This window comes from Mesocricetus auratus, unplaced genomic scaffold (assembly GCF_017639785.1).
Source record: "Mesocricetus auratus isolate SY011 unplaced genomic scaffold, BCM_Maur_2.0 Super-Scaffold_100013, whole genome shotgun sequence".
Taxonomy (NCBI): Eukaryota; Metazoa; Chordata; class Mammalia; order Rodentia; family Cricetidae; genus Mesocricetus; species Mesocricetus auratus.
In genome coordinates, this window is record NW_024429196.1 from 80,071,220 (window position 1) to 80,096,810 (window position 25,591).

Sequence of the window (25,591 nt, forward strand, 5' to 3'; positions counted from 1 at the left end):
CCTTGGCTGTGTGATGGGAATTCTTTGCTGTGGAGTTAAAGGATGTGTTCACATCTGGAAACAGACTGGACAATCTGCCAGTGGTAGCTACTATCACCCTTAGTATTTATGAACTAGGGATGCCAAGTCACTGCTGCTGAGGAGACATTCTGGACCACAGGCTGTGGGAAATTACAACAAACTTCACAGTGTTCATTATCATTATCTTAGCATGCATAAAACTCCACAGACCTAATTTTATTAGGTGTGTTGTCTTTATTGCTTTCATCTACTGGATCTAAAAATATTTATAAGGGTCATTAGTTTGCAAATTGTTTTCTCAAAATGTTCCTGGTATTTCCAACTCTGAGTTCATCTTCCAAGTGCATTAGCCTTGAGTTGAGAACCAAATGCTGAATTTTAAAGGTGATGGGGGATCAAGAGGTTTTAAGTAGACCCTTGAAAAACACAGTAGGAGATGTCAAGAGTAGGAGGTGAGTAGTCTGTTTCCCTGGTGAACCCATGCAGTCTGATCCTATGGATGCTGCTATCTTTCATTTTGTACCTTTGCAAAGCAGTAAATGGTGTTAAAGTCCCCTGTGATCTCTGCTACAGGAGAGCTCAGTATCCAGAGGTGATGGGATGTCGAAGAAGAGAAGGGGTTGGGGTTTGATCATTATCAGGATTTCCAGAGACAGATTCCCAAAGGAGAAAGTCCATGTTCATAGAAACAGTATGGGCTTGGGGGTGGGAGAGGAGCCTATGAGGGAAATGGCCCCTGAACATCAGAAAGGGAGGAGCTGGGAAGGTCCGCCAGACACACAGGCAGCCAGGGCCAGCACGTATGTAGATTGTGAGTTCCTCTTTCTTCCTGTGTCATGGGCAAGGCAAACTTGCTCTGCTTCCTCGTGAATCATTTTACACACCCGTCTCATCATTCCATTCTCCCTGAATGCTGTCAACCTCAAGCGCTGAAGGTGCATTATTTTTAAATTACACATTTGTGTGTTTGTGCGCTTTCATAAACTATGCCTTGATGGGGCAGGCATTTTGATTTTTTTCACCACGGTATCATGTTAGATGTCCCAATTTGACCCTTTTCCCTCTCAGGCTGCCGTGGTTAAGGTCCACTACATTTCTGCTCTCAAATGAAGTACCATGGGAAGTATTATGGGATGCATACCCACCACTGCTCTTCTGGTGACAGAGGCCTGGTTCAGTTTCTGTTTCCTTTTCACAATCTTCTTATACAACCCTGTGTGGACCTGGGTGAGAGCATCATTGAAACAAACACCCAGGAGATTCACACCTTGGTCACATTCAAGCAACTGCTTGAATTTGTACCGGTTGCTTCCTAGCCAACCTGCACCAGCCTGCCCATCCCTACAGGAGATGGTAGGCTTTTATATTCCTGTATCTCTTCTTACATGTGTCCAGTGTAATGCCTTGGACTGATGACCACAGTTACCGTGTTTGCCCTCTCTCAAACTCATCTTGACATCTAATGCTATTGGAGTGATACAAACAGCTGGATCTCTAGAGTCAGTTAGCCTCGGGAACTCCACGGTCAGGTCTGGGCTTGGTGCCTTGGAAAGAGACTGTTTGGAAGGAAACCGGCTCTCCTGGCCTTCTACTCTTTGCTGTGAGAATTTATCCCTTCTCCCCAGAGGGGTAAACACAAGGCTCCATCTTGGAGGAAAACATGGCCTCAGCAGACATCAGGCTGCCAGCACCATGACTTCAGCCGCTCCAGCCTCCTGAGCGGTGAGTGAGTTTTCTCTGTAAATCACCCAGCCTCAGATGTTAAGCACAGAATGGACTAAGATATCAAGGAAAGACGCTGAAGGGCTAGGAAAAAAATTTTAAGAGTGGAAAAGAAGGGAAAGGTGAGCATTTTATGTGTCTGGTGATCTTAAATAAAACAGGGAGGCTTGGAGAAGGGAGAAACACGGGGTAGATGTTAGAAAGAGCCTGTTGAGTCCGTTTATGGGTGCAGTGACTATGAATAGTAACATTGAGGGCATTTGCTGGGAGTCTGGCACTATGCGTGGTCCTCACTCACAGGGCCTTTTTTCTCACAGATCTGTGGGTTTGTCGATGGGAGATGTTGTTCTGTATATGTTTCTCTTATTGGTTGATGAATAGAACACTGATTGGCCAGGCAGGAAGATAGGCGGCGCTAGGAGACGAGGAGAATTCTGGGAAGTGAGGAGTCGACATATGAGCCTGGGAAGAGAGGACACGAGCCAGGCATTCTCTGGTAATTCAAGACCGTGCAGAAATACAAAGATTAGTAGTTATGGGCTAATAATTAAGGCAGAGCTAGCCAATAAGAAGCCCAAGACACTGGCCAATGGTTTCATAATTAATTTAGTGTCTGTGTGTTTATTTGGGGCTGACGCAGCTGTGGGACCAGGCTGGTGGGAAAGAGGGCTCATTACAGTTTGTGTTCTGTTTCCAGCCCATATCAAGGGTCTCTGAGGCTCAGAAGCCCAGAGATGTCTCTGACTCCAAGGGCTGTGCCAACCTGTTGAATGCTCTGAAGATCGTCTGATGACATGCTGACACAGGACCAGATGATCATGGCTGTCTTCCACGTGTGTCTTTGAACATGCTCAGATCCAAAGGGAATTCACTTGGAGGGAAATAAAATGCATGAGTCTGAGCCTTTGTGTGTGTGTGTGGGGGGGAGGCATCAGCTGGAAATCCTTTTCATAGCCCTACCGACAAAGCTGCCAGAGTGGAAAGTGGACCCTTGGCTGGAGAAAGCATGGGAACTATTCTACCAGATAATCACTACCAGAGGGAGCATCTCAGGCTTTGTTCTGGAGTTCCTATGGTGATGCAAGGTTCCTCCCCTTCCCCTTCCTCCCCTCCCTCCTCCTCCTCCATCTTCTTCCTCTTGTTTTCTTTCTTCTCTTCCTACTCCCCTTCCTTCTTTTTCTCCATATCTTCCTCTTCTTCTTCCTCCCACGTAAACCTTTACTTCTAGCTCCAAGGATGGAGGGGGCAGGAAAGACCCTGGGCTTCTTGGCTTCCCATATAGCTGAGAAAACAAGAGACCCAGAGTCAGTGAGAAACTTGAATTTGTAGACTGAGAAGGACACTCCATCCTTCTGGCTTCCCCATGTGTCTATAGGAGGACACTTGCACACGAATGTGCAAACCTTCTCTCTTCCTTTCCCACACACAAATAAATAAACATAAAGAAATAACCATGAAGAAGAGATCAGGAACTGGTGGGGAGAGCTGAAGGTCGAGCGGGACCCCTCTGTCCCCAGGTCGGGTTCACTTTGTTTGTTTTGTTTATGCTCCACTTTTTCTTGGCTTATTTTGCTTCGCTGCACACACTGGCAATGTAGAATAGCATGTTGATACGTTTACACTCAGCAAAAAGGGTCTAGAGGGCCATACAGATTCACACACACAGCCTCACATATGTGTTTGTAGCAAGAACACCTTCACACATTCTCAGCTTCAGCCCTCAACTCTCTGTAGCTCGTCCTTCTTTTGTTTTCTTTCTTTCTTTTATTTTTGTTTTTTGGAGACAGAGATTCTCTGTGTAGCTTTGGAGCCTGTCCTGGAACTCACTCACAGAGATCCACCTGCCTCTTTCTCTCCAGTGCTGGGATTAAAGGCGTGTACCACCAATGCCTGGCGAGCTTGTCCTTCTTAACAGACATGTGTGCGCTTTGATTTGGAACTCCCCATCTCACCTGCCACACCCTGGGAACTCTATCTGTTGTTCTGCATTTTTAGGGATTGGCATATTTAAAGATTGCACGTGTAAATCGGTGATTTTCATTATGCGTCCAGCTTCTTTCACTTGGCGCTGGTTCTGGTCCAGGTGATGAGATCTTAAGATCTTGTTTCCTTTATACCTTGATACACTTTCCCTCCTTAATACACACATGCATATTAGTTAAGATGTGTTACATTTGTTTATGCTGTGCGACATTTGTTTCACAGGTGCAAAGATATGTTGCATTCTTTTATGTTACATTTGTTTATCTCTGTGAAGTTGTATTATTTTGCCTGCCTCAAACACCAGATTGGTCTAGTAAAGAGCTGAACGGCCAATAGCTAGGCAGGAGAGAGGATAGGCGGGGCTGACAGGCAGAGAGCATAGATAGGAGGAGAACCCTGGAAGGAGAGGAGTGAGGAGCGAGAAAAGGAAGAGGACTCCAGGGGCCAGTCATCCAGCTACACAGCCAGACAAGAAGTAAGAAGTGAAGAGAGATATACAGAAATAGAGAAAGATAAAAGCCCAGAAGCAAAAGGTAGATGGGATAATTTAAGCTGAAAAAAGATGGCAAGAAATAAGCCTATGCTAAGGCGGGGCATTCATAAGAAAGAAAAAGTCTCCATGTGTGATTAATTTGAGATCTGGGTGGCGGCCCCCCAAGGAGTAAGGAGCAAAAAAACAAACAACAACACTTTGGTGCCCCACATGGGGTGCCAAATGTTTATTTTAATTAACTTCAGTAGCTGCCCCTTAAACAACTGCGATTCTAATCCATGGGATTGCAACTTCACAGCTACCAGTAGCGGTTAGGCTACACTGGCCATAGCCAGGTGGGAATTCTGTTCCCTCAGACACTGGCTCTATCCTGGCCAATAAAGGGAACTTTACCTAGATCTCTACCCCCTCTGTAGAACTCAGGATTTAGAGACTGAGATGAAATCCTGCTTGCTCAGAGATGCTGAAAAGCAAGTAGCTAACCTCTCCTAGCCCAAGTCTTCCCCCAAACAGCCCTTCCTTCTGCTCAGCCCCCACTTAAGAACCCTGGCTACACATGGTTCCTCTCTACCATTTCCTGTCAGTTAGTTGCTGACTCAAGCTCCTGACCCCAGGTTAATTTTATTTAATCAAACAAATGTAACGTGTCTTTGCATCATTAAACAAACATTCCACAGGAATAAACAGACGCAACACATCTTAAATTAGTAATCCACAATACACGCATGGACACACACACACACACACACACACACACGCATCTCACACTTCTATATGTTGTGTGACTGCCTTAACTGTTGTGAGCATGTGTCTTGGCTCTCAGTGTCCCCTACAGGCCAGTGACTCCGGCAGCTGCCTGCAGCACTGATAATGGCTTATGTCTCCTGGAAGAAAGTTATGTCGCTGGGGGCTTGTCCTGGAAGAAGATACTGGAATCTCAGCTCCTCTTGCTCTGCTTCCTGGATGTCACAGTGTGAGCGGCTCTCACCTCCTCGCTGTGGCACAATAAATAAAAGGACCCAGAGACAGACATTGGGGTTCAAGCTGCAAGCTGAAGATCAGAGAAACAAAGCAGCCCAGCCAGCAGGTCTTACCTTCACGCAGCTGAAATGGCAATCCTGTCTCCACGAATCCTCAGAGGCGAAAGGCTCCCAGGTTCTGTCTCCTTCTGCCTTTTATTCCTTTCTCCACCCAGCCATATCACTCCTCTCTCCATCTTCCTAGTGCGGGGATTAAAGGCATGTGATCCCAAGTGCTGAGATCGCCTTTGTGTGAGAGCTGTTTCTTTTAGGACTAGGCAGTGTACTCAGTGTGGCCTTGAACTAACTGAGATCCGTCTACCTCTCAATCCTGAGTCCTGGGAATAAAGGCGTGTGCCACCACTGCCTAGCTCCTGTGGCTGACTAGTATGGTGACTTTGCTATTTTGATCTCCAGCGGCTTTAATCGGTCATAAACAATCTTGCAACGACTCCCACCTCGTCACAGACTCCAGAATGGTAGAGCCATGTGACTGCACTGAGGTCTCTGAAGCTGGGAGCCAAATTGACTTTCCCTCCTCATAAAGCTGACTCCCTCAGTCGCTTTGTCACAGCGACTGACAGCTGGCTGACGCAGTGGCAATGGCAGGTGCCGTGAGCTGGAGGGCATCTGTCCGAGCGACACGCTGATCCCTCTTTCTGTCTGTGTGTGACCGTAAGGTTAGGTATGCTGTACCATGCACTTTAGCTACATCAGGAGCCTCCAGGCTGCTCTCAATGACGAATGCTTTCATAGGGATTCCAGCCACGTTGTAATAGTGTAATCAACATGTAAATCCAAAACAGTTCAAATGTGCATTTGGCATAGTAGAGAGAAGCAATAGCTGGAGGTTACAATGATGACACTGGCTCCATCCTTTGGCTCTGCTCCTAACCTTTATGTGCATATAGAAGCGTTTCCTTTCCTCTGAGTCCCCAGACACCCAGCAGAGCACGGGCTGGAGATCAGTCGCAGAGGCCCAAGACTCCGAGAGGCAGAGGGGTGCGGATATTTGCCTTGCGGTTGGCATGGGATCACATTTGCTCAGGTTCTTGGATGGACAAGGTAAGTTTTACATGAAGCTGAACGAGGCCAAGTTTGCCTGAGTGAGAAGATGCCTGCTTCTCAAAGGTATTTGGAGGTGGTGAGCCCTGAAGAATGAATCTTGTGCCTTCCTGAAGGGAGTTTCTGCCAGCAGGACATGGCTCAGTGTCTCCAGGTAGCTGCAGAGCCCAGGTTTGACTTTTAATTGTCTTAGGGAACTCAACTGGCACAGCTGATCTAGCTATAGAAATGAATACCATGCAGCAGGGTCCAGGCCCCCACATTTAACATGGAGAGCAAGAGAGAGCACGGAGAGTGAGTGAGTGAGTGAGTGAGTGAATGAGTGAATGAATGAATCAGTGAGTGAGAGAGAACATAAGGGAACAGGGCAAGAGACTATGGGCTTACATGCAGATATATGTATCTTTGGAATTGAGACCCTTCCTGCAAAACATCTCACGATCAGATGACCCTGTTCAGCTACACTGTCCAAACGCCTCAGTCCGTTTTTTGACACACAGTAGAGATAAGGAAGGTATGTGGCGGTTCAGATGAAGAAAGTCAAGAAACAGTACCACATTAGGGAGGGGGGGAAAAAAAGCTAAAATCTAGGGGGAACGTGCAGCGTGAAATTAAAGGCAAACTTGCCTATGATCCTGTTCCCCCCCCATCTGAGCCCAGAAGATAAAAAAGTGTAATAAATTCATTCGTGTACACCCACTTTAAATATCAGAGCAGATCGGCCGTTTCACTGATGTGCGGCCAGACTTTGAAGTCTATCTGAGCCCTGGAATTCGCCCAGCCACTTTTCCAGACCATGTAATACGTTGCAGGTCTGTCCGAGTTATGCATTCCAGATGGCCACTGTCATTCTTTGGTGCCCTTTTCTCTCTTCTTTAGGTTGCTGGGGTGATTGGGGGACGAGGGCGGCCGTGCTGCAAAGTGAAAACCGACATACCGCTACTGCCTGGTGTGGCTGCTCGGGCACCACAAAACTGAAAGGGTTAAGGTACTGTGTGGGTGGAGGAGGTGGGGGGGGGAGGAAAAGAGGGAATGGCTTCCTGAGCTCAGCTTAGAGCTTGCTAAGCCAGCAGGCTCCAGCAGGCTGGGAAGAGCCCGGATTGCCTCATGTCTGGAGGAGCACAGCAGAGTCCCGAGCTCTCTCCTCCTCCCTCTCTGGGCTCTTAAGGCCAATGGGCCATTTCCCGGACTTTCAGACCAGGTGGCACAATGGCTCAGAATCAAGAGAAACGAACAGTGGGTCTTTATAGCTGGGTATGGGGCGAATCCCCTTACACAGCAGAACCGTCCTCCGCCTGACCTGTAAAGAGCTGTCTAGGAAGATGAAGATCCGGGTACACAATCGCTAAATTAAACTTATCTAACTAGAGATAAAATATCTCGTGTCGCCCACACCGGGCTCAAACTTGCTAGGGTAGCTGAGGATGGCCTTGAACTTCTGATCTTCTTGCCTGGGCCTCCTGAGTGTGAGGCTTGAGTGTCATTTCGTCCTGTTTATACAGTGCTGGGGACCAAACCCAGGACTTCATGCATGAAGCAACATCCCTCCCCCAACCCCAGCCCCGTGCTGGCTTGATTGAATTCGGCACGAAAGTCCCCCAAGTGTGGCTGTTGACCTTCATGTTTGCGGTGATTGGACTCTCCAGTTCCCCACAGGAAGTCAACACGAGCGGTTAATATGCAAAAGGCGTTTGGTCACCAAAGGGATGGTCTTCTGTTCCCTTCCTCCCAGAGCCTGATCCGGCTTGTCAGGCTGAGTTATATGGCGGCTGCGTCTGCAACAACTGAGTGTACCCTCGAGTGTCTTGAGTGTTTGGTTCCCATCGACGAAGTGAAATAGCAGCAGCGCGTAGCTCTTCCTAGCCAAGACGTCAGTCATTTCAAAAGATAATCTCAAGTGTACCTAAAGTGAACCTCTACTGCTAATGTTATATACAATGTTTTTGTTGTTTTTTAAAGGTTTGTTTTGTGTGTGTGTGTATCTGTGTGTGTGTGTCCGTGCATGTGCATGCACGCGCGTGTATGTGCGTGTTTGTTCGTGTACCTACAGAAGGCAGAAGAGGGCATCAGATCCCCTGAGGCTGCAGTAATAGGTGCTTATGAACCACCCAACTTGGGGCCTCTGGAAGAGCCAGATCCGCATTTCTTTGTTTTGTTTTGAGACAAGGTCTCACTGTGTCCCTGACTAGACTTGAACTCATGATATTCCTGTCTTAGTCCCCAGAGGGCTACGATTACAGACATGTGGCACCACTCTTAGATGAGCTAGAGTGTGTGTGTGTGTGTGTGTGTGTGTGTGTGTGTGTTTGTGAGCATGTGGGTGCATTTGCACATGTACACATGTGTTTACATGTGCGTAGCGCTCAGAAGACCACATCCAGTGACATCTTCAGACGCTGCCTTGTCTACCTTGTTTTTTTAATCCTCTAGCTGGGAACTCACCTGATAGGCCGGGCTGGTTGGCCCCAGGGTCTTCGTGTTATGCCTCCCTAGTACCGAGATTGGTAAGACTGCCACACTGATGGCTTCTTTTTTCTTTCAATGAGGGCTTTGGGGATCCAACACAGGTCCTTACCCTGCAAGTCAAGTGCTCTGTCACTGAGCTGTTGATAGCTCAATCCTATGCTTGAAGGCTGTTGTTTAGTGTCCCTGCAGAGGTCATTCCTCGTCTTTAGTGAGCGCTGGGGTCATCCACACACCTGTGGAAAGATAGGGGTAGAGCCTGGGTCCCCAGAGAATCTAACTGAACGGGTCTTGGGAACATCCCAAAGCACATTCCATCCCACTCCTGACACCATTTTGTAAAGAGAAGCTTTTTCTTGTGAGGGCAGCCTTCCCGCCAGCTTGGTTCCAGAGCCGCGTCAGTCCCAAATAAACACACAGGAGGCTATATTCATTATGAAGCTGTTGGCCTTGCTTGTTTCTTTCTAGCTAGCTCTGACTTAAGTAATTACCCCATAATTGTTAATGTAAGTATGTTTCTTACCGGAGAATAGTTCCAGGCTTCCTACCCCCATGGCGTTACATGTTGACTCCCTGTGTTTCTCCTTCCCAGAGTTCTCCTGGACTCCTAGTCCCTCCTATCTTGGTTCCCTATAGGCTCAACAGTACTTTATTGACAAATGCACAGGACTTCCCCCAACAGCAAGGACACAGAGGTGGTCAAAAATAAACACACACCTGTACAGACATCAATTACAGCCATCTCCCATTGTCTGGTCTCCTCAAATTCTCAGTAAATCCACAACTCTTTCAGGGTGTGTGGGGGGAGTGGCAATGAAGACACCCTCTTCCAGTCTTCTTCTGCTTCTGGTGAGGAAAAACACATTCATTTTGCGGGGCAGCGACCAGCTATTGCAGACGTCTGGTAGCTTCTCCCAGCCACTCTTGTTTTCTGGCTGGAGTGGCCAGGCGTCTGCACACAGGGCTGTGTGTCCTTCCAGGAGGCAGGAAGCTTGCAGTGTCCTCTCCCTCGGGAGCCACAGCTTGCGTTTCACAGACACAAAATGCTCCCAGATTGGGGCACGGCTGGAATTGTGCACTATGGGCCAAACTCCCACGTATTCAGGGATGCGAAGCAGGAGAAAACAAGAACAGCATGCGTGTCTGTGCCCGCGCCCCCTTCTCAGAGAAAAGGACTGATGGACGTCACAGAAGAATTTACATTTCTGCAATTCTCAGGGACATCAGCCCTCCATTTGCACAGGGATGCTGTGTGGTTCCGCTGAGCACATGGGAAAGAAAATGCAAGCTCCTGCCAATATTTCCTGCCTTCCTTCCAACTGCAGCAATATTACATGCTTATTGTTAAACAGTTGGAAGAAGAGATGAGCAAATGCTACTTATCAGGGGCAATGGATGTCAGTATTTTAGACCATTGCCTCTCTTGATTTGTCTTTTCCCAGCCAGTGGTGGTGCTGAATAAAGCTCAGTGACCTGCCGTTTGCCCATCAGACTCTCACTTGGGGTGTTTCCAAGCATTTATCTGTATTGTTAAATATTTAAGCACTGGGGTTTTGGGCTTCTCTGGTCTTAGCTCTAATGAAAAGAGGCTTGTGTAACATCTGGCATCTAGTGTGTTTCCTTTTCAGAAATTGTATAATTGCCGCTGTTACGAATTACCTTAAACAGGAATTCTCATTTAACTCAACTGTCCTAATTTCTGCTGCTGTGATAAAATATCCCAAAGCAAAGCAGCTTTGGGAGAAGAAGGGATTTATTTCAGCTCACAGTTTGAGGTCGCAGACTACCTCGGTGGAGAAGCCCCAGGGGCAGGAGCACAGTTCACCGGCCACGTAATAGCCACAGCTGAAAGCAGAGGAAATGCATTCACGCATGATCACATGCCTGCTCAGGTGTGCTCAGGGAAATCTCTCCACTCTTCCAAAGTTCGGAACCGCTGCCTAGGGAGTGGTGCTACCCACAGTGGGCAGGCCTTCCCCCATTCATTAAATTAAGATAATCCAACCCCCTCTTCCAGAAAAGCCCACAGGTCAGCTCAACATAGTCAAGCTCTTATTGACACTATCCTCCTAGACCGCTAGGTTGTTTCAAACTGGCAGTGCAAGGCTAACCACCACTCCAGCAGATTCATCCAACGGGCTTCCTGTTGTCAGTTAGAGCCTGGTGCCTCAGCATCCGTGGCAGCCATAGCTGAGCCACACCTAAGCGGGGCCCTGCACTTGGGGAGGGAACTGTCTCATGACCTCATGCACACCCTTCAAGGGCTGAGAACTCACTAGTCCTCTGCCTCTGATGATGGTGCTGTTCCATGATTTGTTTTAATAGCAGAAGCTGAGAATCCTGGGAACTGAAGGGTGTGGCTGGGAGCCCACAGCATGCTTTTTAAACATGCCTGCTTATTAGCCAACCCGGGATCAAAAATAACGAAAAGAGAGGGACACTGCTGTGCACGTGCAGATTTTGAATGCCATCATTCCCTAACACACACATTACTGGCAGCCGCTGGGCCAACGTGCTCTGCCGTACCTGGAGATTACTTAGAGCGTGGGCATGTATGTAGCATGTACAGAAACACTATGCCTTTTTTTTTTTTTTAGGGACTTGAGCATCTGGCATTTGGGTATTCCCAGGAAGAGCGAGGCGTCCTGGAGTCAGTCTCCTGTGGGTCCCGTGGGATATGAATTATCTGCCTCTTTGATCTGTGCCCCTGCTCTCATCAGGCGGCGCCCCCTTCTTCCTCAGCTCTTGACCTGAGCTTGGGTTTGTTCCCGTCCCTGTCTCTCACACCACACTCTTTCTCTGCTACGACCACCGCCCTCACTTGCACGCCCCATACTGCTCTCCATCTTCAGGGGAGTCTGCTTGCTCGGCTGGTATCAGCATAAACGTCTGAGGATGAAACCAAGAAAATGCTTGCAGCCAGCCTAGGAGGCTTGGACTGAAATGGCCAACTGGCAGCAGGGGGGCCCTCTCGCGATGCGGCAAACCTGGTCGATGGAGACAGTAAACTTGCTTCTTCATTTATTAAAGCGACCGAGCCCTGTCCCCACACAGGAAGCGGAAGATTAAATGCTTCTGGGGAGCAGGCCTTTGCATCCCTGGGGAAGTCTACCCAGTAGGGTGCACAGAAAACCTGCAAGAAATTTGCTCCCGAGCACCCTGCAGAGAAGTGTCTGGAGTTGCTAACCCTCTACTAGGAGGGAGGGAGGAAGAAGGCCTTGCCTGGAGCGGGCAGGGAAATAGCTTGAACACTCATTTTGTGATCGAGGCTCAGGTCTCTGGAGACGTCTACACCTTGCCTTTCCCACGTGCTAGGCCAGAGCTTCCTTTGTTAGAAGAGACTGCTGAGTTTGTTTCTCTTGGAGAACATGCGTCGTAGACCGTCCTTTCACTCACTGTGCAGCAGACGACCATGAACTTCTGATCCTGCTTCCACCGTCCAAGTGCTGGGACCTTGTGCCGCGACGGCATGTGTGTAACACACCGGGGATGGTGCCCAGGGCTTCCTGCTTGCTACTAGGTGCTCTACAAACTGAGCTTCCTTTGGAGCCCCTGGAGGCTACTTCCCTAGGAGGTGGTGTGAGCTTTTGGGGCACCATCTAAATTCTGCAGAGTCAGGGGTGCAGCTCCATGGTGCCCCGAAGATGGACAGCTTTTGTCCAAGGTAGATCTTGATCAGTAATTTATAAGTTTTTAGGAAATAATTGCCCTCTGGGAATTTCTGTGATACTGATAAAAAACAAAACAAAACACTTTTTTTGTATTAGTTACACTGATTTCTTTTTATCATCCCCTTCAGCTTCTGGTTACATAATCATGTTGGGAAGAAATAAACTTCCTTGACTTTGAGAACTATTTTATTTTTATTTATGTGTGTCTGTGCAGGTGTGTGGGGGGAGGAGCACATGTGGATAGTTGTTGTTGGAGCCCAGAAGAGGGTGCCAGGTCCCCTGGACAGTTGTGAGTCACCTGATGTGGGTTCTGGGAGCCAAGCTGGGTCCTCTGTGAGAGCAGAGCTCCCACGTGCCTGACGGGCCATCTCCCCAGCGTTTCCTTCACTTGCCTGTGACTGAGCTTTTTGCTTCCATCTTTATGCCTTTTCCCAGCGGGAGAACCAGTGGTAAGCCCAAATTTGACGGGATAATTAAAATGCAGTTGATCTTCTGAGCAGCGATGGGCCTGAGAGCAGAGAGGCGGGAGGCTGGAGGCTATCAGGACAGCCATGAGGCCCGACAGGCAGCTGAGAGGTGGCCATAGTCCCGGGACAGCCTGGACAGCGTAAAGTGATGTTCGTGAGTTTGACAAAGAAGACAGAAACAACAAAAATAGATATCCAGTTCCCATCCACACTTGCACACAGACACACAGACACACACACACACACACACACACACACAACCGCCAGCTGCCTTACTGAAAGACTGGTAATACGTAAAAGGGAAAAAAGAAGCATAACAGTGGCCCAGTCTCCCAGATGAAGCTTGGGGATATAATTAGTCAGGAAATAATTTTTAGTAGGTATTAAAATGTTTACATATAAATGGGTTATAGGGAATACTTTCATTAAAATTTCCAGTAGGGGCTGGGGAGATGGCTCAGCGGTTAGGAGCCACTTGCTGCTCCTGTAGAGGGCTGGGGCTCTGTCCCCACAGGACACCTCACAACTCTCTGTCACTGCAGTTCAAGAGGACCTGAAATCCTCCTCTAGACTCTGAGGATACTCGGCACACGTAGTGCACATAGATACATGCAGGCAAGCACTTGGGCACATGCAGATACAAATAAGTAAATCTTTTTTTTAAAAGTCTACTGTACAAACGTTCGTTGTTGTGGGTTCAAGAGAAATTGTTGTTTGTAAATTTTTTTGTACTCTCTGCAAACATTGCTTTTCTGGCTTTGAGAGCTACATGGTGAGAGTGTGGCCTCAGCTGGGTTCTCAACAAACTGGGGACCTGTGTGAAGACAGCAGGCCCCTCCCACTGCCCAGTGCTTTCCACAGAGGAGGCTGGGGACTTTCAGGCCTGTGAGTCACACCCCTGGAAGGTCACACTGTCTCTCATGTGGCTGCTTCAGCCTCCAAGCCGGAGACGCTTCGGGCTCTTGCTGGAGAAGATGCCTGCTTGCCTGACCCAGCCTTTCTGGGGGTGCTCTCCTACACTCCCACACAGGAGCAGCGTTGGAGGTACCCGTGAGCAGAGTCCTCAGAAGGGAAGGGCTTGGCTGGTGACCACAGTCCTGCAGTCAGTTAAGAGGGATGCAGACAGAAGCACAGCCGACCTCACGGTCCTTGGAGATGCCCCGCAATCTGGCAGTGCAAGCCCTGAGTGTCCTCTTGGGACAGCTCCTTGGTCCACTCACCCCCATCACACCGGATATTGCTCCCACGAACCTGGCCGCTCACCCTGCTGCACATCCTATTCCTTGCTGTGTGTGTGAAAGAGAAAGGGGGGGGGCTTGTTCGTTTGATAAGGGGAAGGGAATCGGAGTCCTGTTGTTAATTATGGCTCCGTTATCTCTTACTAGGAAGCCTCCCTCATGCCCATGGCCTTGGCTGGGGCACCCTCTCTCTCTCTCTCTCTCTCTCTGTTTCTCTGTCTCTCTGCCTCTTTTTCTGTCTCTCTATGCCTCTCTGTCTGTCTGTCTGTCTTTCTGTCTGTCTGTCTGTCTCTCTCTCTGATAGCGAGCTCCTTTACTTACCTATATTTTGGTATGTATATATCAAACAACACTTCCATAGTGACAGGTGACAACTGCCTGGTCCAGGTGAGCTCGAGGAACACGAAACAAACGGAGACAGGGAGTGTGTGTATCAGATCTTCAGGTTACCGAAAAGCCTCAGGTGTGGATGGCCTGCATGGTCTGTGTCTGGAGCACAACGCTGTCTGTGTGTTGGCCTCATCCTTACTCTTCTCTGGGAGGCAGTGGCGGGCATCGCCCATGAGCAGAAGCACAGTCTGTTATCCTAAACAAGGTGGGGACCGTCCTAGAGAAGTCTTGGATTTTCCTAGCTAGGGTTGCAGGGTTGTTTCCCCAACTACTCAGAGGGGTGGCAGAGGTGGATCCTGAAGGCCATGGGCTTGAGCGATCTGTCTCCAATGGCACAGTGAGTGGCTGAGCTGCCACCAAAGGAGCCATCCTGTGGTCTCAGTACTTGCACACCTCGGAGGGAACCGACGAGCCCCTGTGTGTCAGTCACTTCCTGTCAGTCTTCCAGTCTAAACACAGCCTGCAGAATCAGGGTGTGTCTAATTGCCAATGTGCAACTTTGTTTTACATTGTTTACGGGCTGGGTGATGACGACACCCGATGAAGGAGTGAGTGAGAGACTGATCCAGCAAGCGAGAGAGCTGAAGGAGTGAGCGAGCGAGAGAGAGCGTGAGTGAACCCTACACGTGGGGACAGAGGCTCGCTCTGGCACAAGGGCCTCACACCTGGTCTCAGGCACACTGTTGGGTCGAGCAGAGATCAGAACCTCTGAGATGTATGGCTCTGGGTGAGTTTTTCACTCACGCTTTTGGAGCTCAGAAGACAGAAAGGAGCCTGGGCCCCCCTAGCGAGGCGGCTTCCGGTCCCACGGGCTCTGCTGCTGGATGTCCACCCTTCTCTCTGGAGCTTGCCTCTCACACCAAGCAAGAAAGATAACGCTGAGTTTGTCTACAACACCAGCGGTGTCACCCTGTCATGGCCGGCTTCACTGAGAGACTATTTTCCACCAAAGCGGCACTGCCGTCAGAAATCAAGTGGCTTTGTTTTGTAACAGCTCCGCCTTGCAAATTAAAAATTAGGTGGACAGGACTTTCTCCCCCAGCCTTGTTTACTCTGTACTCTGCCCTTGGGGGATGTTTTGGATCTGAGCAAATTAAGCTCTCTCTGAACGTGGTGTTTAAAATAATAAAGAACTCTCTGGAACATTTATGCAGGACTGGAGGAGTTCTTCCCTGGCCAACACCTGTGGCGGGCCAGCTGTTGCCATGGAATCTGGCTGCTGAGTTTGCTTGCTTTTTCTAATGTTCTCTTGGCAGATGTCATCCCATGAAGTCATACAGAGTCCCAGAGAGACCCTGTGCTCTCCGCCTGTTCATTTGCGGGGTGGGAAATTAAGCTGTTTCCACGTCTCCTACGGACGATCTTAGCATTCCACAAAAAAAATTAGTTAGACCCCTTAAAATATAGACCAGCTGTTTGCAGGTGAGGCTCCGGGGTTCAGAAGTTATTTTGGAGTTCTGTGGAAGAAATTCCTTTGCAAGAAAGGCAATAAAAATTTCACATGGCTTGAAATTTAGAAGGTTGGTGTGGCTTGCTGGAGAGCCACTTACTGCAAATGGGGCTGTTTTGAGAGTACGGTGGGTTTTCTGGGGCCTCGTGTCTTAGTGGGTGTCACTTAGTGGGTGTCTGTGCTTGCCATTTGACTGAGACCTGTGACAAAGAGTTGATTTAAATGTGGGGGTCACATGGGGGCACACAGGGAAGGGAAGAAATGGGGCACAGGAGAGCACATTGCCTCACACAGGGGTAACACAAGGGGCATAGGCAGATAGTTAAGCTGTTTCCCTGCACCTTTCTCAATACATATATATTAAACATAATATACACATATATTAAATATAATGTATATATATTATATATTTGTTGTTGTTTTGCTTTGTTTTTTAGAAGTCAGCATCCTACCTTTGACCACGTTGGCCTGGAATTCGCAGGCTGAAGATTCTGCCTCCCGAGTGCTGAAATTCAAGGCCTACACCACTGCACCGGTCTGACAGCCGGGTCCTGAGAAGGCCTGACACAGGCAGGAAGAAGCTGGGAGCTAGGGTGGATCGGAGCTTACTTTATTCACAGAACGGAGAGAAGTGGCCACACCCTGAGAACAGACACAAGCTACTTAACACCACAAACAACCCAGGTCCTAGTACAGCACGGACTGGGATGCCAGAAAGAAGGTGACGAAGGAGACAGAGTGTAGAGTGTAGTCTTTCTTGCCAGTTGCCTGGGCCCTGCCGCGCTGTCTGAACCCCCCAAATAACACAGGACGCTATATTAATTATGAAGCTGTTGGCCGTTTGCTTGTTTCTTACTGGCTAGCTCTGACATAAGTATTTAATCCATAATTGTTAATCTAAGTGTTTCTCTTACGGAGAAAAGGGTCCGGACCTCTTACTCTGGCAGTCTACATGGTGTCTGACTCTGCTTCTCTTTCCCAGAATCCTCCTCGGACTCCTAGTCCCACCTATCTTGCTTCCCTATTGGCCAACAGTGCTTTATTCAACAACCAATAAGAGACAGACTTACAGAATGACATCTCCCATCAACAGAGGACATTGTGTTCTTGGCCAAGGCACATGCGTGTGTCTGTTGGGGCAAGGATTCCCATTAGTGTTTCCCATCACGGCCTCCATAGGATGGTGAAGATGATCTGGGGCCAGTGGAAAGGTGGTCATGGCTCAGTGGAAGTCCTGTGATGACACGCGGAGCTCCACAGCACACTTGTCATTTTTCTGTGACACGCCACGCTTTGGCTGTGCCACATTCTCGGGTTTTGAGTGAGCAGCTGTCTCCTCTGCCTCGTCTGCAGAATTCTTTCCCTCCAGAGTGCTTTTCTTTCTGACTTCTAGAATCTATGGTCACGTCCTCTCTGCAACAAAGCTGTGAACTGTCCTGGGGTAAGGTGGATGCCTTTCCAGGCCACACGTCAAAGGGGAGTACATCTTAGAACTAGTCATAGCCTCAGTGATGCACCTGGAAAGGCGTGGGGTTGCTCAGACGTTTCATCTGTGCCCATCTTCTGGACGGCAGCACTGAGGCTTGGAGCAGGAGCATACCCTGCTAAGTCGCCCTTGCAGCTGAGTTCCTGACTCATCTCATCCTGGGGCCCAGGTTCGTTTATTTAAGATGCTCTGGGCTATGTCCTGCACGGTGGGCTCTGTTCCAGCAATGGAATGACCATTGCTGGCCTAGGCTCACACCTCGACCTTGACAATTCAGGGGAGGAGAGAGTGCTTCTGTCCCGGCTTTCCCAGAAAGAGTTTCGAAGGTCACGCTGACACATCGGTTAGGTGACGTGCTCACCCTAGGCCAGTAGCCGTGGCCAGGAGAGTAGACCGCAGCGGCATGTGCCTCTTGAGTCTCCATGACAGCAGAGTCCACACGGGCTGGGGAGGTGGTGGATGCCACATGAGAATGGAGGTTGCTGGCGGGGGGAGGGCGTGCTAGGCAGGCGGCACTTGGCCTGCTCACAAAGCTTTCTGATGGTTTTTCCTTTCTCTTTTTGTATAAGACATGACCTAGTGAAGTATTCTTCACTCTGTGAACGTCTGAGGCTACCCAACAGTGGCGTCCAATTGGGCTGCCGTCGTCACGGTATGCTACCTGCTGTCATCACGGTATGTTACCTGCCGTTGTCACGGTATATGCGGCTGCTACCCTTTCTCATCACACTGGGGCTCAGCCCACTCGCGTTTCTGCCTCTAGGAGAATATGCATTTGTATGTAGCCGACAGAGAGGTCTCAAAATATGTTTCTTGTGCCTCTGTCTCAAAATATGTTTAGCAACCCACCTTGTGCAGGAGACAAGACACTTCACTGAGAATAGCTGACCCTCCTCCAGTGACTCAAGACCACAGTGACAAAGGTCACCCGCTGGTTCCAAATTCCTCAGATGAGTTCTTCATAGGGATGTACCCCCCCACACATGTAAATGCATCTACGTACACAATTATATAGGTATGCACACAAACATATAGCCATGCATATCATGTTAATGAGTTTTGCGTCGATGTGTCATAACGCATGGCATGGCTAACTTATGAGGGATCGTGGTTTCATATCGCCTCAATTCATGGTCACTTGGTCCCATTACTTGGGGCCTGGAGTAAGACAGACATCACGACAAGGAAGCCTGTGATGTAGAGGAGGGGCAAGGCTCCCATAATTCCACTTCTGGATCCCGGCCCCAATGACTCAGCTTCCTCTGGGCGTCGGAAAGGCTGTTGTCAGGTGCGTGTATGGAGGAGGCTTCCCTTCTGGTCCTCCTTCCTCAGGGAGAGAATCCCCAGGCCCCCTCACTGTCCAGCGGACACCCTTACTAGGGGCCCCTTGTCACACGTTTAGATGTGCACATGGCACAGGCCCTTGTGGTGAGTTTCACGCTGTCACCCCAAATGCGCTCCTTTCTCTTCTGTGGCTGGAGACTGAGCAAAAACACTCAGTGCTCCAAGAGCTCCAGTTTTCTGTGCTTGAAACTGGCTCATTTCCCCCCCTTTTAGACCTCTCGGCAACACGAGTATTCCTCTGCACATACCCCAGTCTCCCTCTCCTAATGACCAGTCAGGAAAAAAAAATCCTAAATGAAAATCTGATGTCTAATTATCCAGGCAAAAAAAGAGTTCCACCTGTTTGCTCTTTCTCCCTGGTGGCTGCGGCAGAGGGCATTAAACCCAGGGCAGAGTGTTTCTTATTTGTCAATGCCCCCCCCCCCCGACCTCTTAGTGTTTCCTCAACCTCGTCTGCTGTTGTTTCAGATTTTTCAGGCCTGTCCCTAAAACCTCCCTGCCTCTCTCTGCACACAGGCCTTTCCACTGTGCCTTAAAAGAGAGTTTCAGCGTTCAAACAAGGAAAAAAAAATCACCGCGCCCACATGTCCAAATGCTTATCGCCACGGCCTGCAGCACTTCTGTGTAACAATTCAGGCCAGTCCTCTGTTCCATTTATAAAGGCAGGTCTCTCCCTGGCGACGCAGGAGAGAATGGGCCGCCAGCGTGGGTGGTCTGGGGCTTGGGAGCCCAAACTCGGGGAAAGGATGACATCATGGATTCACAGGCAGGCTGGTGAAGCCGAGTCAGGGCTCTCCATGTGGCTGGAGCTGCCCGCACCATCTCCGCCAGAGCCCTACACATGGGCTCAGCGGAGGGGTTCCTGGAAACCATATTCTAAAACTTGATATTCAAAAAAAATGTTTTCAGGGTTGCAAGCATCCGTGGGAGAGTTCTGCAGTTCCATACATTGGAAGGGACGGTGGCGTCACACCCAGATGATCCCAGAAACAGCCAGGCAGCCCCCCTGCAAGCCTGAATAGCAAGTCTTCTTGGGCATTTTCCTTTCTCCCCCTCCTGACAGGAGGTGGCTTCTTTCCCAGACGTCCCTTAGGCATTCTGGGCTGGCACAGAGGAACCAGGGGGCCACTTCCAGGGGACCCGCAGGAATCCCTGTCTAAATTGAGGTTTGTACAAGTTGTGAGGGCAGACGTACTTGGAACTGTCAACATCTTCCAAGGTAGTGGCCCAATGCCTGGCTTTCACCTGAGAAAGTTCCAGAATTCTTGACCTGCGACCTGCTGTGCCTTTTGTTTATGGTAAAGAGAGCCTAAGGTTAGCTGTACCTGACCTGGTCTCTATCCCTGTGTGCAGACACTGTGTACCATGTGTGGATTCCTTTACTTCCCCCTCAGGGTCTGGAACAGTCAGTGGTGTACTGTCATTTAAAGAAAAAGATACTAGCTATGTTTAGATATTGGTTCTGGTGGTATCCAGGACTTCCCCACATATGCCTGAATAACTATAGCTTTTCACAGTTATTTCCTTAAGTTACATTTACTTATTTTGCGTGTGTGTGTGCGCGTGCGTGTGCGCGTGCGTGTGTGTGTGTGTGTATGTGTGTGTGTGTATGTGTGTGTGTGTGTGTGTGTGTGTGTGTGTAACGTGGTATACCTATAAGGAGGTCCAAGGCCGACATGATTCTCTCCTTCCACACTATGGGACCCCAGATTGAGCTCTGGTGGACAGGATTGCCACCCCACAGAACCATCTCACCAGTGCTAATGACAGCTTTGTCACTTAAGAATATCTTTTCAACTGAAGATGTGGTAGCCCTAGGGATCCTGTCTCTGAAAAGCCTGGTGACACTTCAGATTGTGCTACCTGCTTGTTTATGTTTCCTTACCTCAAAAAAAAAGAGAGATCATAGGAGTTGGTGTCCAAGTCATCTTCAGGCCAGACGGTGCCCGCGAGGTGTCCAGAGAGGGACGGTGCTCTGCACCCAGCTGGTGCCAGGTGGCTGCTACCTCTCGGCTGCCACTCCAACCAGTTTCTGCTTGTTGTGACTCGTGTTTTCCGGTGCCTTTTCCAGGCTGTTCCTTTAGAATCCGCCTCTTTCTTTCCCAAAGCAACCCATGCCAATCCATAAAGAGATACGAGCACAAAAAAAAAAATCTGAAATTCAGGGTTGCAAGCATCCGTGGGAGAGTTCTGCAGTTCCATACATTGGAAGGGACGGTGGCGTCACACCCAGATGATCCCAGAAACAGCCAGGCAGCCCCCCTGCAAGCCTGAATAGCAAGTCTTCTTGGGCATTTTCCTTTCTCCCCCTCCTGACAGGAGGTGGCTTCTTTCCCAGACGTCCCTTAGGCATTCTGGGCTGGCACAGAGGAACCAGGGGGCCACTTCTCTTTTCTGGTGACCCCCCCCATATTACTCATTTTTAAACCGTAATAAATCCCCAAGCCAAGCCCATCCCAGCCTAGGTTTTTGAGACAGCGTACAGTTTCAGTTGGGGATGAAAGTCATGTTGAATTTCAGTTTTCTCTTGATGTGCCCTTCACATTGCCCAGGAAGCAGTAAAGGGCTGGTGGTAGTTGCAGGAGGCCAGGGGAGGAGGCCACGGGAGGAGGCCATGGGAGGAGGCCACGCCAGGACATCTACAGACAGCTGAGCCACAGATGTTCCTGAGCCACCTCCTCCCGCAGTCACAAGCACTCTGCTGCCCAGTCACAAAGTGGCATCTGCCTCACCCAGGCAAGTGGCCAGGAACAGTTTTGTTGGTCGTTTGGATTTTGCTTTTTCTAAAATTTGGCTGTTCCTTCTGACAGCCTTGGAAATGGCTTTTTCATGGGAACTGAAGTGAGAGTCAGACAAAGACAGGGCAGGGCTGGGTCTAGAAGAGACTCAGCGCTGTGAACCCATGAACCCCCAGGGTGGCTTTCAACCCCAACTACCCAGCCACTGCTAGGGCTTTCCCTCAGCTTCAGTTCTGTCCGGTGAGGAAGAATGAAGAGCCTCTGCCTCCAGTGACAGTTCTGGGACACAAATGAGATAACAGAGGAGTAGACAGAAGTTGGTGTTTAGCCAACACGAGAGCAGTGGTGTCAGCCTGGAGGACACAGTTTCTCCCTTTTCCCCTGAGAAAAAGTAAATCCATTGTTTTTCTTGTCTCATGACTTTGCATTTTGGTGTGGACGGGTTATAAGGTAATAACTAGTAAGAACGGTGAGTACCAATGCTTCTTGACTTAAGATGGGGGGGGGCTTCCCGCTAAATTCAGTGTCAGTTATGACCTTCCCAAGCCAAATACGCACTTCCTGGCCACTCGAGCTTAGCTCCACCCACCTTGAACTAGCTCACTGGCTTTCTGGCCCAGACAGAAGGAAGCTCCCGGCACAGGTCTGTTTTATAACTGAGTGTGTCTCATGTAGTTACTGAATATTTGTTTCCAGAGGGCAGAGTGTGAGTCCCTTCCTTTTCACCTGGTGCTGTTGCTTTACGCTGCTGCTGAGTGTCTGCAGACAGCTCGCGAGCAAAAACGACGTGGGGTCAATACTCTCATCCAGTCTTCGGTGAGCGTGTTTCACTCTTACACACCAGCGTAAAGTCCAAATGTTAAGTCAGATCAGCAAAAGTTGGAGGCTGGGGTGGGAACACTGTGGCCGGCGAGACCCAGGGTGCAGAGATGGGACCCGAGAACTTGTGCTTGAGAGCGGAGGTAGAGACAGCTGAAGACCTAGAGGAGGTGCTGGGAGGAAACTGGGGGGGTTCACACCAGCACTCCGCCCGTCCATCAGTGTCGGTGCGGTCCTTGCTCTAGGCCTGAGTACCAACGGATGGTTTCATTTTACACCAACAGTCTTACCTCCTTGGCTGAAATGAGGCTCCGCTGCCCAGGCTTGGGCATGGGACTCTGTGCGGACTTTGAGGGACCTTGGGCACTAAGGGAGAAACAGAAGAGCAGGAAGAAGGACACACAGGCCAAAGCCAGCACTGGTGGAGAGAAACTGCTAATAAGCTGAGCGTTTGTGTCTGAGTTTGTCTGCTTCCCGTCTGTTTTGTGATGTGGAAGTAACGTGACCTGAAACGCGTCAAGTCCCCGCTGCTTTGACTTCCTAGGGTCTATGCTCTTCATTCGTGAAAGCCTCTCTCCTCAGGCTGTTCGCATCACAACTACAGGAAGAGAACCTACGCTATCCTAGCCTCCAAGTGACCACGTGAGGAGCTGGAGCCCCCAAAGCTTTTGTGCGTGAGCGGGAGGACTCACACCAGGGATGAATTCTCTTAGAAAATGAGACCCCACAGATCTGCCTTAATCTTACCTTTTTGATGCATGAAAAATAAATGACCCAGAGACAGATACCAGGGTTGAAACTTCAAGTTGATGATCAGAAAAGCAAAGCAGCCAGCCACTGCCTGTCTCTCACCTCTAACTCAGGCTGAAAGGGCTGATCCATGAGCTCTTCACCAAGCCTCAAACTGTCCCCTCCCCTCAGTGTGGCTGGAGAATGAATGCCTCCTACTGAGACCTTGCTTCTGTCTTATATACCTCCCTAATGCAGGGACTAAAGGCGTGTGATCCCGGGCATTGAGATCATCTTTGTGTGAGCTGTTTCTCTTTAGGACTGGATCAATCTTGCGTAGATCTGGGTGGCCTTGGACTCACATAGATCCATCTGTCTCTTAAGCGTGAGTCCTGGAATTAAAGGTGTGTGCCACCACCTCCTAGCTTCTGGCTGCTGGGATTAAAGGTGTGTGCCTGGCTTCTGTAGCTTATGGTTGACTTTGCTGTCTGAATCCTCAGACAAGCTTTAATCAATCATAAATTAATATATCACCACACCTTTTTGTCTTAGTTAAGGTTCTTGTCTTGGGGTGTTGTGCTGGCCAGTACCAAGGAACTGCAGCACCCAGGCAGCTGTGAGGGAAAACATGTGTCTCTCAGACTCTCAGTGTGCGTTCCTAGAGTGCATTCTCTACTCGTGTTCCCACGGTGTTTCCAAACATCACATCATACAATTTCACCATGCATTCCAACCACTCCTGTTCTCAGGAGCCACAGATTCCTCTCAGCCACCACAAAACCATGGATTTCTCTCACCCACCACAAGAGCCACAGATTCCTCTCAGCCACCAGAAGAGCCACGGATTCCTCACAGCCACCACAAGAGCCACGATTCCTCTCACCCACAAGAGCCATGATTCCTCTCAGCCACCACAAAACCATGGATTCCTCACAGCCACCACAAGAGCCACGATTCCTCTCACCCACAAGAGCCACGATTCCTCACAGCCACCACAAGAGCCACAAATTCCTCACAGTCACCAGAAGAGCCACGGATTCCTCACAGCCACCACAAAACCATGGATTCCTCTCAGCCACCACAAGAGCCACAAATTCCTCACAGTCACCACAAGAGCCACGATTCCTCTTAGCCACCACAAAACCATGGATTCCTCTCAGCCACCACAAGAGCCACGGATTCCTCACAGCCACCACTAGAGAATTTAGTACCGAATTCTGCATGGATGGAATCACAGTGGGTGAACTCTTTTGTGGTCTGAGTCTTCTCATGGTTGTGTGACTGTGGTTTGTTTCTGTGGATCGCTGAGTAAAAGAAGTCTAACAGCGGCTATAACTTGTTCCCTTCCTCTGAACTGGTGTCCCCTTCCTATAGGGAGGTGACTCAGGGAGTAAATACAAGTCTCAAGTACAGGAAAGCTGAAATGAATGGGACTCACAAGGCCCCTCCCCAAAGTTACGACAAGGGAGACTCTAACTGCACGGAGCTCCAGGGGTGCAGCATCCATGAGTCACAGATTCTAGGGTGATGCAGGCTGTCCTGAGTTTTCCCTGTTCCTGTAGGTGACCCCTCAGTCACACTCCTGTAGGTGACCCCTCAGTCACACTCCTGTAGGTGACCCCTCAGTCACACTCCTGTAGGTGACCCCTCAGTCACACTCCTGTAGGTGACCCGGACAAGCTCATTGCTTTCTTTAGTGGTATCATTACTTGGTCTGCCTTTGGTTTCCTTTTAGGGTGAATAGATGCCGGCTCCTGTCTCCCTAGGAAAGTCGCATGCAGCACCGCGATGTACACTCTCAGCCGTGGGTGGTCGGTCATTCAGGCTGATTTTAGTTTCTGGCTACTCTGAGGAATATTAAATAGCTATTCTGGATATTTAATCAAGTATCTGGATAAGTCTTTGTGTAGACATTTTTTCATGGGGCTGGGGTAAATATTTAAGAGTAGGGCTGCTGGATTGTACAGTGAATGTGTGTTGAACATTCTTTTCTGAGATTAGTCACAAAATGTTCTAGGCCCGCCTCGGTGCTGGGCACTCTGGTTTCTCTGTCTATGCCAGCATACATGCTCACCCCAGCCTCTCCTGTTGGTGAGGAGGTGCTTACTGCTAATGCAATGGCTCTTCACTGGCTTTTCCAAACAATAGTTTAAGTTGCTGAATGCATTTAATGCATTTCTCTGAGCTTGTTAATCATTTATACATCTTTTTTTTATCATTTTCTGTCTCTCCGTCTTTGCAAAAATGGTTCACTTTTCATTTTCAGCTCTAAGAGATTCTTATACATTCTAGACCTGGGAATGTTCTTAGTATACATATCATGAGTATTTTCTTTTTCACTTTTTTTTTTTTTGGTTTTACAAGACAGGGTTTCTCTGTATTGTTTTGGAGGCTGTCAGTCCAGCCCAGCCTCGAACTCACAGAGATCTGCCTGCCTCTGTCTCCTGAGTGCTGGGATTAATCTTTTTCACTTTTTAAAGGTAAGATCTTTTA

At 49.2% G+C, this 25,591-nt stretch overlaps 2 long non-coding RNA genes across 2 annotated transcripts; one reads left to right on the forward strand and one right to left on the reverse strand.

Annotated features, from left to right (window-relative positions):
- Positions 1–1,629: 1,629 nt before the first annotated feature.
- Positions 1,630–2,644, forward strand: LOC121143433. Its single transcript, XR_005880618.1, has 2 exons — positions 1,630–1,743; positions 2,441–2,644. It is a non-coding gene; the product is annotated as an uncharacterized LOC121143433 (long non-coding RNA).
- A 9,961-nt stretch (positions 2,645–12,605) lies between these two features.
- Positions 12,606–21,487, reverse strand: LOC121143700. The gene is made up of 4 exons (XR_005881018.1): positions 20,698–21,487; positions 16,435–16,624; positions 14,464–16,182; positions 12,606–13,035 (listed from the first exon to the last, which is right to left on the reverse strand). It is a non-coding gene; the product is annotated as an uncharacterized LOC121143700 (long non-coding RNA).
- Positions 21,488–25,591: the final 4,104 nt, after the last annotated feature.